Genomic DNA, 15138 nt, shown 5'->3' with positions numbered 1-15138 from the left:
CCCAACCCACCTCCAGTCTTCACCCATCAGCAGGAAGGGGGGAAGGCACCATGTGCAGCTTTATCCCCCCCAGACAAGACACCCAGGCACAGCGGTGGTGCCCCAACCTTTGTAGGGCAGCACGAGCTCCAGGTCCCCACGGTACTTCCGCACAGTTGGAAAGCAGCACCTTCATTCCTCCCCTCCCCAGCACACTGCTCCCAGCAGCTCTCCATTCAAACAAACCTTGCACAAAGCTGCAGCTCGCTGCGTTGGTGCTGTCCCCAAGAATCACCCGGGCAGGGTCTGGAGCTGGGGAGGGACCCTGAGACAGTTTCAGGAATGCCTTGTAGGAAGGATTTGTTAGAAATACTAGAACCCAGCACCATCCTGGGGCGTTGCCTTCGCTAAAAAGGCAGCAAAAAGTTCCAGGGAGAGGCTGGAATTTCAGCCTGAAAATTATTCCTATTAAATATGACAATATTTCTATTTTTTTTAACTTTTTTTTTTTCCTGTCAAGTTTTTTTGCAAAGAATCCCAACAAAAATAACTCCTAAAACCAAGACCAAGCGGAACCAGCTCCGAACCGATCCACCTGTCCCTTCTGCACCCCGCTGCCCACCCCAGGGGTGCGCAGAAGTGTTTCACACCCATATTTCCCATCCGAAACACAGCAACAAATAACACCAAGCCAGACCTGCGATGAAACCCCATAAACTGAGATGCAGTGTAGGGGTTGGTACAGAGCCAGAATCCCTGGGCTTGGTAATGATTCCCGATACCAAACGAGTAAATCAGAGAGAGAACCACAGGATCGGGTTGGAACAACAATTAAAACTGCACGGAAACGGTGCTGGATTATTACAGGGGATCAAATGCACCGGGATAATAAACACCACTACCCTCCGAGTAGAAAACACAGGCTGCTTCCCCTCACCCCCATAAGCCACAGGAAGGATAAAACAACCTACGTGAGATCTTTTGGGGAACGAAGAGCAAAGTGGGGAAGCAGAGCAGCCGCTCACCTCTGCTCCGCGTGCCGACGCTGCCGTCCCCAGCGTGAGCCGGGCTGTGTCGGAGCTGCCCCGGTGCCTGCAGCCGAGCGGAGAGTGTCATTGATTTGTGTGGGGAAGGCTAAGCCTTTCTAGGAGCGGTTATGAGAATTCACTCCCACCACTCCCTCTAAACCAAAAGAATTTGGCACGCAGCCCTCCCCGTCCACCTGTACTATAAAGGTTTGAGCGGCACGTGGGACGTGGACCAATTTTACCAGGATCTTTTTGTCTTTCCTTTCTAAACAAGCACACAGAGTCCTTTGCGATGATTTATTTTTTTTCTTTCTAAAGAAAAAGAACCTTTTTTTTTTTTTTTTTTTTTTTTTTTTCCCCTCAAGCTGATCTGTCGTACCCTCTCTGCTTTGACCACAGGGCACAGGCTCACAACACCCTGCTCCATGTCCCTGTTAACCATGTTCCTAGAGACCCAGAATGGGGCAAAACAAGATGAAAGCTCTTAGAGACAGAGCTGCCTGTCATTAAACTAAAAGAGTTACATTGCTTTTCTGCACCACGGACCCACGTAAAGATGCCAAGAAGGCGTTCAGAGTTGGGTTTGACTCCACAAGCTGTTGAGATGCCACCTCCTGACCACTGGAGCTGGCCCCAAAGCAGCCGCTGACCCATCCTGCCCTTGCTGTGGGTCTGTACCCTTCCAAAAAATCCCTCCTGGCAGGCACTGCCACCATTGGAGCTCAGCTCACTGGAGCGTGCCGCCTCTTTCTGCTGGGGATGCAGCCTGACCCTACCCAGTTTCCTGGCATGTGTACAATCCAATGGGCTCAGCCACGGCGTTGAAAGACAAATAACAGGATTTGGTGCAGGTCCCTCCCCTTGTTCAGAGTGGGACATTGGGTGGGGACGGCTGGCAAAAGCAGGGATGCGTCCTGGGGCGGCCACACCGGGGTCCCCATGTGTGGGTCATGGGGAGCAAGATATGCACCTCCATCTTTGAGAGGGACCCCAAGAAAATGGGTTCTTCTAAGGGTCCTGCCCCCAATTCAGCATTAAGTTAAACTCCACAGTTAATAAAACACTAGCTCCTTTCTGGCAAAGGTATCACGACAACAAGGAAATACAGATTCTAGTTAATGCAATAAATCTGATCTGGACGCCGAGTTACACGTCACTAGCTTTAATGAAAAACCCCAAATCACAACCAGAGGCGAATCAGCATTGCCACCACAAGAGGAGTCTGTCTTCCTGAAGCAGAAGGCAAAACCGAGAGTCAGAAACTTATCCCACCCTCTCTGAGTCTGCAGGAACAAAAATAAGCAGCTTCCATTCCCACACCCAAACCACTATCTGCAGCTCCTCCGGCCGCCGGGTTTCTAAGGAGTGTCTGGGTAAATCAGCACAAGACGTCGGTGCGAACAATACGTTTGGCCCCAGATAAGGGCGAAGCAAAAGAACTTGGGCAGCATCCAGCGGCTGCCAACACGGCACGGGGAGGAGTGCCAGCGGCCACCCACCGCCTTCCTGCACAGCCAGGACATGGAGCCGAGAGTTGGCTGCGAGGAAGGGATGCTGAGGAGGAGCCGGCATGGACAACGCGTGGGGCAGGGATGCTCTCCGTAGGACCCGATGGGCTCTACCCACAAAAGTGGTTGGGTTCTTCCCATAGGAGCGGCTTGCGCCATCAATCTGTTGGAGGAACAATGGCCTCCTCCATGCCACGCTACGGGAGCGCATTGTTTGCCCTGCCATTTCCCAGGGTGGTTTCTCGTCCCGTGCCCCCGTGGAAATGTTCCCAGCCCTCGAATTCCTGCAAACTAGGAGCTCAGAGAGGGGGGGAACGGTGACAAACCAAACGTCTCAGCTATGGGTCTGAGCGCAAAAACACCGTGGAGTGTTTGGTGGGAAATGGGGTCCCCACTAAACCCTGGACATAATGTTTCCCACGTGAGATTGGTGGCTGGTGGAGGTATGAATGGGTCCCCAAGGCTGTAAGGGAAGAGGGAATAAACTGCTTCTAGCAGGGTGTGAAACAGGGCTAGCAGAAGGAAGGAGAAGAGGAAGGGTGGTGGCGGACCCCACCTCGGCTGGGCAGATTGCAAGCAGAGTGGAAAACAGTAAAAAAGAACTAAAAAGAGGCCACAAAGCCCATGCAGTCTTAAAGTGATGAGTGAAAGCTTTCATTGTGAGGCTATGGAATGAAAAGATGTCGTGGAGAGAGCTTACAGGACCTCTGCCTCACTGGAAAAATCAGGAGACATCAAATTTAAAGTTTTCATGGGTAAAATTAAGTTTATCACTGTTAGAATATCCTTATCTTATTGCCAAAACATGTCATTTAAAATTTTGAAAAAATCAGTTTTGGCAAGAAATAAAAAACATCATGAGAATTTCCCCCTATATCTCACAGAAACTGCTCCAAAATGAGCTCCAAAGACTACCTGGGATGGAGAAGACTTGGGGGCCCCATCTAAATGCTTGATGTGTAGGATTTGGTTAGATGATACCTGAGAATTGGAACTGGACGATCTTTAAGGTCCCTTTCAGCACAACCATTCTATGGTTGTTATGATCCTCAAGGCCCCTTCCAACTCAAGCATTTTATAGTTGTATGATCTTCAAGATCCCTTCCAAACCAACCATTCTATAGTTGCATGATCTTCGAGGTCCCTTCCAATCCAAACACTCTACAGTTCTATGATCTTTGAGATCCCTCCAAGCCAACCATTCTACGATTCCATGAAACACACCTGAAGGCAGGAGCAAGGTCCATTCTTATTAATATTTCAGTCCTTACCTCCTCTTTATCAAGAAGGAATTTCAAGTCCACTTTAGTACAGGACTGGGTGAGAGTTACTAAAAATAATGATCGTGGAATGGATCCTAAACACGAGCAGATGTTATTTTAGTATTATTCAGAATACTCCCACCTTTATAACAAAAGACAGAACATGGAGGTGCTTTACAGAGCCTGATGGAGGGACCCCAGCGACAGCTGAAGCTGGGTGAGGTGTGTAGCCCTCCACAGATGCTCAAAGGGCTTGTGAACATCTCCGTTACCCGCAGCACTACATCCGGTGCCACAAAACATTCCCAGCATCCCAAAGCAAACACGTGAGTGGTGATAAAAACCCAAGTGGCGCAAATATAATCTGCTAGGGGACACAAGGAGGAGGTCGAGGACATCTGCACAGACCCAGATCCCATCAACGGCCGCACATCACGCATTTCCATTGCAATCAGCTCAGAGTGCCTTGCACAATTTGCCACCCTGGTGCAATTGCTACATGCAGCTTTGAAAATGTGTTCCCCATGCTGTAATTTCTCCAGCACTTATTTTTGCTTCGCTCTCCCATAAAATCACGACTCCTCACCAGTTCTGTCCACACCATTCCAGCCCTGAGACCAAACAAATTGCTTCGGGGCTCCTACTGTGGGTTACTCACCTTCTGCTTTCATTTCTACAATCCCCCAAATTTTCCTTATCCCGGAATGAGCAGTTCAGCAGATACTTCCCCAGTGTAGGTGGAAACAATTTTGTCTGCTTTCAGAAGCCGTGGATCAGGCCATAGGTCCTTGCAGAACATTGCATTAATAGTGAGAGGCAAATGAGCCATTTTGCTTCTTCTGGCTGAAAAAAATATGCAGCTGACCCGATTTACCTTCCTGATAACGCATTTACAAAGTGCTCCCGGGCCGAGGGCTTTGCTATCCGAGATTTCATACAGAATGAAACTGTTGGTGTCATGACCACAGCCTACTGAAAAATGTCCTTTTCTAAGGGAGAGCTCAGCAGAGCCCTCACTATAATGACCTCAGTGATATCAATAACTGCATCTCGGCAGATTCATTATCTGCTCATTGTCTGGCCCAGCCAAGTGCTCCAAGATGGAGCAAGGAAAGCAAACACGGAATTTTCAGCAGAAAAATGGCATTTTCCTTAGAAACAGCCAAGCCTGTATCTCCTCTCCTGAGTGCTGAGCAGATAGATCAATCTGCATTCAGCAGGGCAGCAGCCTCCTTTAGGGCTTGCTCCCCATGCTCCCCACTGCCTGCTCCTCCAAACTTTACAGAACGTTCTCCTCCTTTGCCAACTCCTCTTCATCGTCACTCACTGCTATTAAGGATCCCTAAATCTATGCAAGGGTTTCATATCATGATCCGTAGGAAATCCAAGCTTCAAACCAGGTTTATTTCACACCAGTAATTTAGTGCACAGAAATCACTGCCCAAAGAATGGACCTGAAGGACAAAAAGTCAGCTCCAGGACTCCTTATAGACAAAATAATGTTTCACAGTCTCCCCATTTGCTCAACTCTTCACTGCAACGCATCACAGTGATGGGAGCTGTGAATCCCAGCGTTTCTCCCTGCAGAGCTCCACATGATGGAAGTGTGGGAGTAGTGGACGGGTGCATCCTGAGAGCTCAGTGCACAGAGGTGTGTGTCATTTATGTATCTATGTATATTATTATTACATATGGGTATGCTATTTATATATATATTATCAACACAAAGGGTTGCTTTCAACTCTCTCATGGGTGCAAATCTAACTTATCAAGCCATGACCCAAGATCCAACCTACCAATGTGTCACTAAACTGGCCTTTCAAAAGCATGGCATTTGACTCATCAGGAGAGAAAAAGAGTTTCATAGTCATAGAATCATAGAACCATAGAATGGTTGGGTTGGAAGGGACCTTGAGGATCACAGGACCATAGAATGGTTGGGTTGCAAGGGACCTTGAGGATCACAGGACCATAGAATGGTTGGGTTGGAAGGGACCTTGAGGATCATAGAATCATAGAATGGTTGGGTTGGTAGGGACTTTGAGGATCATAGAACCATAGGAGCATGGAATGGTTGGATTGGAAGGGAACCCAAGGGCTCCCAGCCCCACCCCTCACATAGATTGGGTGTGTTCCATGCCAGCTCAGGCTGCACAGGGTTCATTTGTGGCCTTGGGCACCTCCAAGGATGGGGCACCCACAGATCTGGGCAGCAGCGCCAGGGCCTCACCGCCTTCTGGATAAAGAATTTCCTTCTCACATCTGACCTAAATTTCCCCTCTTTTTGTTGAAAGCCATTCCCCCTTTTCCTATCACTATCTGCCTGCACCAATTTATATGATAACCTCTTCAGTCACCAGCTATGGGTGGTCTTGCACCCAAGGGGAGAGCTACAAATACTGCTATAGGCAATTCTCAGCCAAACCCAGTAACAAGCCCAAAGTGACATGGCTGGGCTGTCACCCCCCCAGCCGTGTCGACAATAATTGCAGGTGGAGCCCCTCACTGCCTCCCACCTCGCTGAATCAGCAGCAATTAAGGGATAAGAGTGTGGTGGAGGAAAATTGCAATTTCCTTGCCTGGAGACGCGGAGGGAGGTCTGCAGCGAGAGCCATGCTGCCTCGTGTCCTGATGGGAGTGGGCTGACAGCAGAGCTGGTGCTGGAATAAATTGGTATTTAAAGGGCAGAAGTCCCACGGGAGCTGAAGCCAGCAGCAGCCATGCTGCTAACAAGGACAGGTGATCTCCAGTGGCCCAGGGCCCCTGATTTATTATTTCAGAAGCCCTCAGCAGAAGGAATCTGCGCAAAAGGGAAGAAAGGGAGAGGGGGAGGATGAGAAAGAGATGTGGAATGCAATGACGAGAAGCTCTGGGGGGCAAAGCTCATCCCGAGGGATGAGGCTTCTACAAACAGAAGGACAGGGGGGTGATTGTCTGGAGCTCTAGGAGGGAGCAAGCCAAGCAAATGGGCAGCAGCACAACAGCTAAGTCTTTAATGAATGCAAAGACATGCACAACAGGGTGGGGAGATGAATTCCTGCTCCTTGGGCACTGTCTAGAACTGACGGTGTCAGAGCAGGGATGGCATGGGGGAGACCTGTGCTTCACACATAGCTGCAGACCCTCAGCAAGGAGGTGCTGGATGTGTATGGGCTGGGATGGCACGCAGTCCCAGCAGGATTACCCACCACTTGTGAATCAGCAGCACAGCCTCAGACCGGGAGAAAAGTAATGATGCAGAAAAGGCAGAAGCGTCCAATCAATACTTCTGCTCCATGTTTGGAAAGGAGCAGGATGATGTTCTCGTATCACACGAGGAGGATGGAGTGCTTTCCAGTCCATTAGTAACCACGGAGCTTGTTAAACAGCATCCACCAGCGATAAACAACGTTAAATCGGCCGGCCTGGATGGTTTGCTCCCCAGAGCCCTCCACCAGCTGGCTGAGAGCTCTGCCCTGCTGCTGTGCATTTCAATGCATCCTGGAATACCAGGAAGGATGCAAAATGGGATGGCATGATGAGCAGGTTGTCACAGCTGGCACCGAGGATGGGTAAAACAATGGGAACACCCCTGAGAGTCACCCACAGAGGAATTAAAGGACAGAGACACAGTCGGTGCCGGGATCTGAGGAAAGCACATCATGCCAAACAATCCCGATTCTGTTCTGGGAGCTGATTACAAGTTCAGTTAATAAAGATAATTGCCTAGAGATGATAGACAGGTTTTGTGAGGCATTTGATTCACAGTGGCACGGCACCCTGATTCAAAAGGGAGGGCTGTGCCATCACAACAAAGCACACGTGCTCCGATTGATCTCTGCAAACAGCGGTCACACAGACTCAGGCTGTTTCCAGGGGGATTTCAGGAGGCTCAATACCAGCCCCAATATTCAGCGTTCTCTTATCTGGAAGCAAATACAGCGTTGTTGCTGATCAATCAGCTCTGTGCTGCACAAACAGCAGGAACCCAGCAGCCATCCAAGCAGAATGGGACCACGGCAGGAAAGCAGCTGGCCAGGGTCATCACCTGGAGAGCTGTGGGCATGAAAATGTGAGAAATGAGGAGCTTGTACCTCTGGGGACACATTGCCCTGCTGGAAAATGAGTTTTGGGTCAGACTTGTCACTGAGCTCGCTGCAGTGTGCCTGGGTGGAAGGAGTGGAAGTGACATTCTGTTCCGGTCCCACTGCTCCATTGCACATATGCTGCCCAAGTGAGACTTTAAAAGGCAGATTTGAAGAGAAATGGAAAATAATTTTGGCATTTGCTTGGGAGAGGAGATAAATCCCAGAGGTATGTCAGCAAGCACAGGTGAGTGTGTAGGACCCAGCCCACTCCTGGGCTTCAAGCAGAGCTGAATTCAGGTGAGGTATTAGGATCATTGTCTTCAGAGTGGTGATACAGTGGCAACAGGCTGCCCAGGGAACTGAGAAGTCCCTGTGCCTGGAGGTGTTCAAGAACCATGGAGATGTGGCACACGGGGGTCATGGTCAGTGGGCATGGTGGGTTGGGTGGGGGTTGGGCTTGGGGACCTTGGATGATTCTGTGATTCTACAATTCTCTGAATTCTGATGCTGACCTCTGTGTCCCCAGGGAGATCAACCAAAGCTCAATCCAGCATCTTGTACCAGGGACATTTCCATTTGCCCTTTCATGTCCCTAGAGAAAACAACACTTTTGCTAGGTATGAAGCTCAACGGCGCCAAAGGGAAAAAGCACATGGACACAGCCAGCATCCCCACAGGCAGCACAATGCCTTTGAAATCCAGTTCTTCTCCATGGCTCCAAATCCAGAAACGCTGCAAAAGAAAAGGTCTTTTGCAAGCAAGAGAAAATGGAAAGGGTCCAGCAGCCCTGTGTGAATCAGCTCTCTGCACTCCACTTGCACTCTATTGAGCATCCTGTTAGCATCACCACTTTTCCCCTTTTTCCCAGGCATCAACCAGCTCCTCCTCAAGCCAGCAGTGTGCTGCCATGTCTTCAGGCTTACTGTTATTTTTTTTCACTCTTCTGCCTTAGAAAAGCAGATGTTACTCAGTCCTGTGAGGCAGTGAGCACCAGCACTGCCCTGAGCTGTGGGTGGGTGGGTGCTGGCTTTTCCTGCTTCAAGAATAGAATGGACGAATGATTCCAAATGCAGATGTTTAACCCAAGCAGGCCCCATCCATCATGGGGGAGCTGGGGATTAGAATACATTGTTATTGCTGAAGGTGAATTCAAGAGATAAGGCATTAAATCAAAGTCTTACCTAATGCCAGACGTTACAAAATGTTGGATGCAAAAATACACTTTGGCTAAAAATCCCTGAATTGTGGAATCACAAAGGTTGGAAAAGACCTCCAAGATCCCCAAGACCAACCCCAACCCACCCCACCATGACCCCAAATAGAATCACAGAACTATGAAGGTTGGAAAAGACCTCAAGACCCTCACGCTCCATCACGCCCATGGACCATGTCCCCAAGTGCCACATCTCCACAGTTGTGGAACATCTCCAGGGACAGGGACTTCCTCACCTCCCTGAAGCTGTGACACTGCATCACCACTGTTCGGAGAAGAGAATCCCATCGTGAACAGTTTTGGTGAAATCAAGCCATGCTGATTGTGGAGACTTCTTCAAAGAAACTCCTTAAGCAGCTGTCTTACTTGGCTGCTTAGGTCAGATCAAAGAATCATAGAATGGTTTGGATTGGAAGAGATCTCCTCCAAAAGAAAGACAATGTAGGGTCTCAGCTTGGGGTACCTCATCTCCACGTGCTGGAGATCATAGAATCATGGGACCACAGAATGTCCCAAGCTGGAAGGGATCCCTAAAAACACTGAGTCCAACCCCCAGCCCCAGATAGCACCATCCAAACCCAAACCCTACAGCCGAGAGCACTGCCCAAGCACTGCCCATGTCCAGTGCCCTGGGCAGCCTATTCCATGCCCACCACCTCTGGTGAATAACCTTTTCCTCAAGGGTTCTAGCAAGCTGCCCACACGCATCTCTCTCCCCTAGCAAAGCCAGGGTGAGCTGTACAATGCAGCCCCCTCCCCAAAAAGATGCCGACTCGACCTCACTTTGCCCTCATCCTCATCCAGCACGTTTTCCTTAGCATTTCCCAAGCACCTCCACAAAAAGCCTCAGCCCCCGCACTACCAGGCTCCGCCAGCAGCTCCCCTCGGCTGCGATTAATGCTTGACGAGGCAGAACATCTCCCCACTCCAGACGGCGCAGCCAGAGCAAATTATTTAGAAGAGGGAAAAAGAAATAACAACATCAACCACAGCAGACAAAGGCTTCTTGTCTTAAATCCTTACTCAGGAAAAATGGTCCACGGCGTTGGTCTCTGGTCAGGTGCTGCTGTGTAAGCACTCAGGGGTGGAAATGCTTATGGGAGCATTGCCAGAGCCCTCTGCATGCAGCAGTGCAGACCCTCAGTGCTCCCCAGTGCACTCTGCCCCAAATGGGAGCTTTCCCACTGGAATGAATGGATGAGTGGCAATGCCACAAAAGCATCCCATGGCCGAGGCTGTGTGGAGCAGTGGTTGATCCTAAAGGTGATCCGAAAGGGTTTCCTGAAGGTTTCGCTCTGATTGCTCCAGCAGGGCCTGATTTTTCAACAGGTTGAAGAGCAGTGAGGCAGTAATTGCATCTTTTTCCCCTTGTATTAAAAAAAAAAAACAGGGAAGGAGGAGGAGGAGAAAGGACCCATTTATCACATGCAGTCAAAGTGCAGCCTGCGCTCTGTGAAATGAAAATGAGTCAGTGACACTTTGCATAATGGCATTCCTGTTCTTTCTCTTAAATAATTTGTATTTTAATGAGTCCATTTTACTCCAGCACTGGTTTTTTAGCCCCTACAAAGTGCCTTGATTTGATTCTTCCAAATCCCAGTGTTGCATTTTTCTTAACAAAAAGGTGAAGCAAAGCAGGCTCACCACTCTCCTGGTTCAGATTGGAGCAAGTAATGAATCTGCCTGCAGAGATGGTGCTTATCTCATGGCCTTGCTGTTCTCCAGGCCTGCTTATTGAAAAACTTCCCCACCACCAGATAATGGGAATGGACGAAAGTCAGCAGATAAACAGAAAGGCAACTGAAAGCTTTACAGAAGTAGGGCAGCAACATGATTGCTTTCTGATCTCTTCCTGGATGGTGAGTGAGCATGGAGGGGATGGGTTGGAGTTGGACTCGATGACCTTGAAGGTTTTGGCCAACCTCAACAATTCTATGCATGGGCATGGTGGGGTTGGGCTGGGTTGGGGTTGGACTCGGTGACCTTAGAGGTCTTGGCCAACCTTTATCATTCTGTGATTCCATGGTTCTCTGATGCTTGGTCACCAAAAGAGGAGTCCCGGGGAGGTGATGGACTCTGGAGTGTATGCAGCCTCAATCAGGTCAAGGTGGGTGATATTCATGGACTCTAGAACTCGAGGCTGCTGTGACCCAGTGAGTCCTCTTCTGTTCTGCTGTTTCATGCCTGCAGCACCCACTGCCTCACCGCTTCTCCTCCCTCTTTTGCAGCCCTCCTCTGCAGCATGCCACCTCCCCAGCCTTTGTGGGAGCACCAAGTGCCCCAGCCAGCTGGGTCTACAAAATCTCCGCTCTTTTCCTGGTTTCTGCCCTATCCTGGGCAGAGCTTCAAAGACCCTCTCTGCGCTGGCAGCACTCCCTGGAGCAAAGCATCACAAACGAGGCCAGCAGGGATGGGAGGAGCCCAGGCAGCCTGGCATCGCGGTGCGAGCTCAGATCCAGGGGCTACAGTAGCCTCCAACAGCCCTGGCCCCTCTTGGGCTTCCAGGAAGGTGTTCTCAGCCCCAATAGCTCAGCACTGTTACAAACCCCAAATATGGAGGTTTCATTTCCCTTCCAAATCTCACGTCTGCCTGCTAATTCATAGCTCTTTGCCACTCCCATACAACATCCGACCCTTATTCCAGGCTTTGGAGGCATCCAAGTTTCAGAGAAGCAAGCAGACGTAAGTGCATTTTCTCGTGGGCATGGCTTCCTTCGTCACTGTGCTACAAGATGGGGAGATGAGAAGCACTCAAGGGTGCTTCTGGCTGCCCACTGTGTCACTCTCCCCTTTCTCTGCTTGGCTCCATTCCCTCGCCTACCTTTTCTCAGCCTCTCCCAGTGATTTCTCCCTCTGGTTGGTAATCGTTCTCATTGCCCTTCCCTCACAGCCAGCACTTTGAGAGCTGGCTATGGATGCAGTGCCAGCTCACCTTGTTCCCAGCTGCTGAGCTGCATCAGGAGAGGAGCTAAAATGCTCCTCCCCTAAAAAATGGGGAAAAACTGCAGAGCAGAGCAGACCGGAGACGACAGCAGCTCTTATTTTTCACCAGCCGAGTTGTTTTTGGAGGCATAACACTGGATTCATTCATGGAGCTGCGAAGTGCTGGCTTTTTGACGGAAACAATGAGCAAGCAAGGATGAGCATGGCAGGATAAATGGCCTGTTTCCTGCCTCCCAACGTGGCCTGTTTCTTTCCTATGCCGGCGGCCAGCTGTGGCCACATGGAGCTTCCTGGCCAGCCCAACGGCATGGGGAGAGCTGCTGGCAGAGCCAACAGTGCTCCCTCCCAACCAAACCCAACCGGGGCTGGAGGGGATCTTGGTGCCATCCCAGGTGGCTCTCCCCATGCCACCTCGCGTGGTCACCACAGCTTGGCAGAGCCCTCAGTCCTTTTGGCCACACACAATTTGCTTCAGAGGGATACAAAGAGAGCGCTCTGGCTTTGGGTTCTGCTATCGTGGAATCTGTCAGAAGATAACACTACCTTCCACCAACATAATGGATGAAAGCAGGAGATGAAATGCCATTCCATTATCTATTTATTAAAAGCACCACTTGAGCTGCTTTTATTCAGCGTACATCTCATACTAAAGAGGCACTCCTTGACTGTGTAAATCAGTGAGCAATTGTGTTTTAACAGCCGTTAGAATGGCATTTCCCCCAGCTTTAGATGGACTATCAGACAGAAAACCTCTTCCAAATCTCACTTATCATAACAGACACTAGCACGGGGCTCCTTATTGCTCCCGCACCACCGAGACAAACACAAAATGAGCTGTTCAGCTCACAAAGCACACATCACTGCCATCTCTCAACGCACTGCACGAACATACTCAATGACAGGTCAAAAGAAATAATTTTGCTAGCAGAGAACTATCCAGCTTGCACCAACGGATGGAGTCCTGGTAGGCAACACAATGGCAATTGTGCAGACCACTGCTTACCCCACCTGTTTTTTTGTAGTAATCAGCGCTTAGAGAACCAGAAAGGATGCTGCCTCCTTCAAACCACCTTCCCTGAACACTGTCACCAAAGTGGAAGCAGTTATACCAGATTTTCAGTAAAGAGGTACCAGGTGTGAATAACAACATCAGTGAAACAAAATGGAGGCTGTTGTCTTATCTCTGCTTCTCCAGGATAAATTGAGATATCGGCTGGTTTGGTTGTTTTTGTTTTTTTTCCACAGTAAGAAAAATTCTCAACAGAACTCAGGAACTGGCTATGTTTTAAATGAAGTGCTGACAGCAGACAAACAAATCGAGCTTTGCCTTGCATTGTGGAAGCCAATGGAGGCTCTACCACTGACATGGCAAATGTCACATCTGTTGAGAATGGAGGAGAGAGACGTGCCCACACTCACGGAAGAAGACCTCTTAGCCATGGTCTGGAAACCATCTGAGTAGAAATATTTAGGTAGATAGATAGATTATTGATAGGTAAACAGCCAGATGAGAGGATGGATGGACGGATGGATGGATGGATAAATGGATGGATGGGTGGACGGGTGGGTGGGTGGATAGATGGATGGATGGATGGATGGATGGATGGATGGATGGATGGATGGATGGGTGGGTGGATGGGTGGGTGGGTGGGTGGATCCCCACTATTCTGCTGCCATCAGAGAGATTTCAGCACACACCACAGTAAACTCAGTGTAGAGGCTGACCTTCTCAGCAGGATGTTCCTTCACAGAGGCAGCCCCAAACGGGAGCTGACAGGGTTCTGAAACCTTCTGAACTAGTACACAACTGTAGGGAGGATGGCATGCAAGCTTCTTGTCTCTGACAGCCCTGCTGCTGGCCTGCCTCAGAGGGAAATGGCATCCCACTCATTTTATTCCATGGTGTGAGAGGTCACCAGGGAAGGTGCACTTGTCACCAAGAATAAACTGTTACAAAGAGGTTGTGTCACATCTTCTTCCTCGGGGATGGAGCCAGCTTCAGTCAGTGGAAAAGCTCCCCTGACTGGTGGGGTCTGTTGCCATCCCTAAGCAGCAGGCAGCAAGCAGTGACACTGTCTCTGCAATGACGCAGGCTTTCAGCTGGCACAACACATGCTCCAATAGACACCTTCACATGAACATGCCAAGCAGCCCAGTCCAAATGTCTCATTAGCAGAAGTCACCCCAAGACCAGAAAGCTCCCAAAGTGCCAGTTTGCCAGGCATGCTGCCTAAACAAATCATCTTCTTTCCTACTTTGCTTCTACCTACAGCACATCTTGTCTAGAGCTATTCTGACATCAGAATATTCTGACATCAGACTGGTGGGGGCTGCAGCTCAGTAAAGGATGGATGACATCCCCAGTGCATTTGAGATGTTGCAGTTTCCAAGAGGAACTTCATAGTTTTCCCTATTTCACTGTCTGTGTATACTATGTATATAGCACTGCCTGTGTATACTACTCTACTACTGTACAACAGCGAGACATTAAAAATTTGAATGCTCTCCACAATGGGTAGCAAGCCAGGAACAGGATAATAGCAAAGGTGGCCTGCACAGAAAAGCAGTAAACACCATCCAGGCTTCCTGGGAGAAGAAACCAGAGCCATCCAGTAGCAACACTGCCTGGTTAGTGATGTCCCAGAAACCCAGGCAAGGACCAGAGGAACCTGTGCACAAGACAAAGACAATAGCCTGCCCTGCTCAGCTTAGAGCTCAGCACAGGGAGAGAGGAATCAGCATCCAGCTGTATGCAGTCTCACCACAAAACACAGACCGAGCTATTTCCCCTGGCACAACGCATTTCAGAGTGACTCCTTGCCCAAGATCAGCTCCAGAATTGGGCCAGGGGTCACTGAGCCATCCCATCCACGGGCACGGGAAGCAGAGAGCCTGGCTGCCCCATGTCTCACAGCACCAGTAACACCAGTGGGATGTCACTCCAGGAAGCACTGCAAGCCCGCCTGCAGCCCAGCCCTGCTCCTCACTGTAGGTCAAGCCTCAAGGTGACAGCAAGCTCTGCCCACCAAACTGCATCCAGCACGGCATCAAAAATTAAAGCCAAGTGATCAGAATTCAAGGAGAAGTAATACAGAACACAAAGCCCAAGCACGAGGCTACGAAGTCCCTGGATGCTGA

The 15138-nt window shown here is 49.7% G+C and overlaps 1 protein-coding gene across 3 annotated transcripts in view; it reads right to left on the bottom strand.

The window, feature by feature from the left end:
• ZBTB7C (zinc finger and BTB domain containing 7C) overlaps nucleotides 1–15138 on the bottom strand; it is a 106192-nt gene that overhangs the window by 34862 nt on the left and 56192 nt on the right. Inside the window, exon 1 of one of the 3 annotated variants that reach the window (XM_010725150.4) lies at nucleotides 1005–1156. The exons of 1 other annotated variant lie outside the window; for it this stretch is intronic. The gene's annotated coding sequence lies outside the window, so the exon portion shown is untranslated. Of the gene's footprint in view, nucleotides 1–950; nucleotides 1157–15138 lie in introns of those variants that run through there. One more of the 3 variants, XM_010725151.4, reaches the window with a different exon arrangement.

This window comes from Meleagris gallopavo, chromosome Z, assembly GCF_905368555.1.
Source record: "Meleagris gallopavo chromosome Z, MGAL_WU_HG_1.1, whole genome shotgun sequence".
NCBI lineage: Eukaryota > Metazoa > Chordata > Aves > Galliformes > Phasianidae > Meleagris > Meleagris gallopavo.
This window is presented reverse-complemented; position numbering and strand designations above follow the sequence as displayed.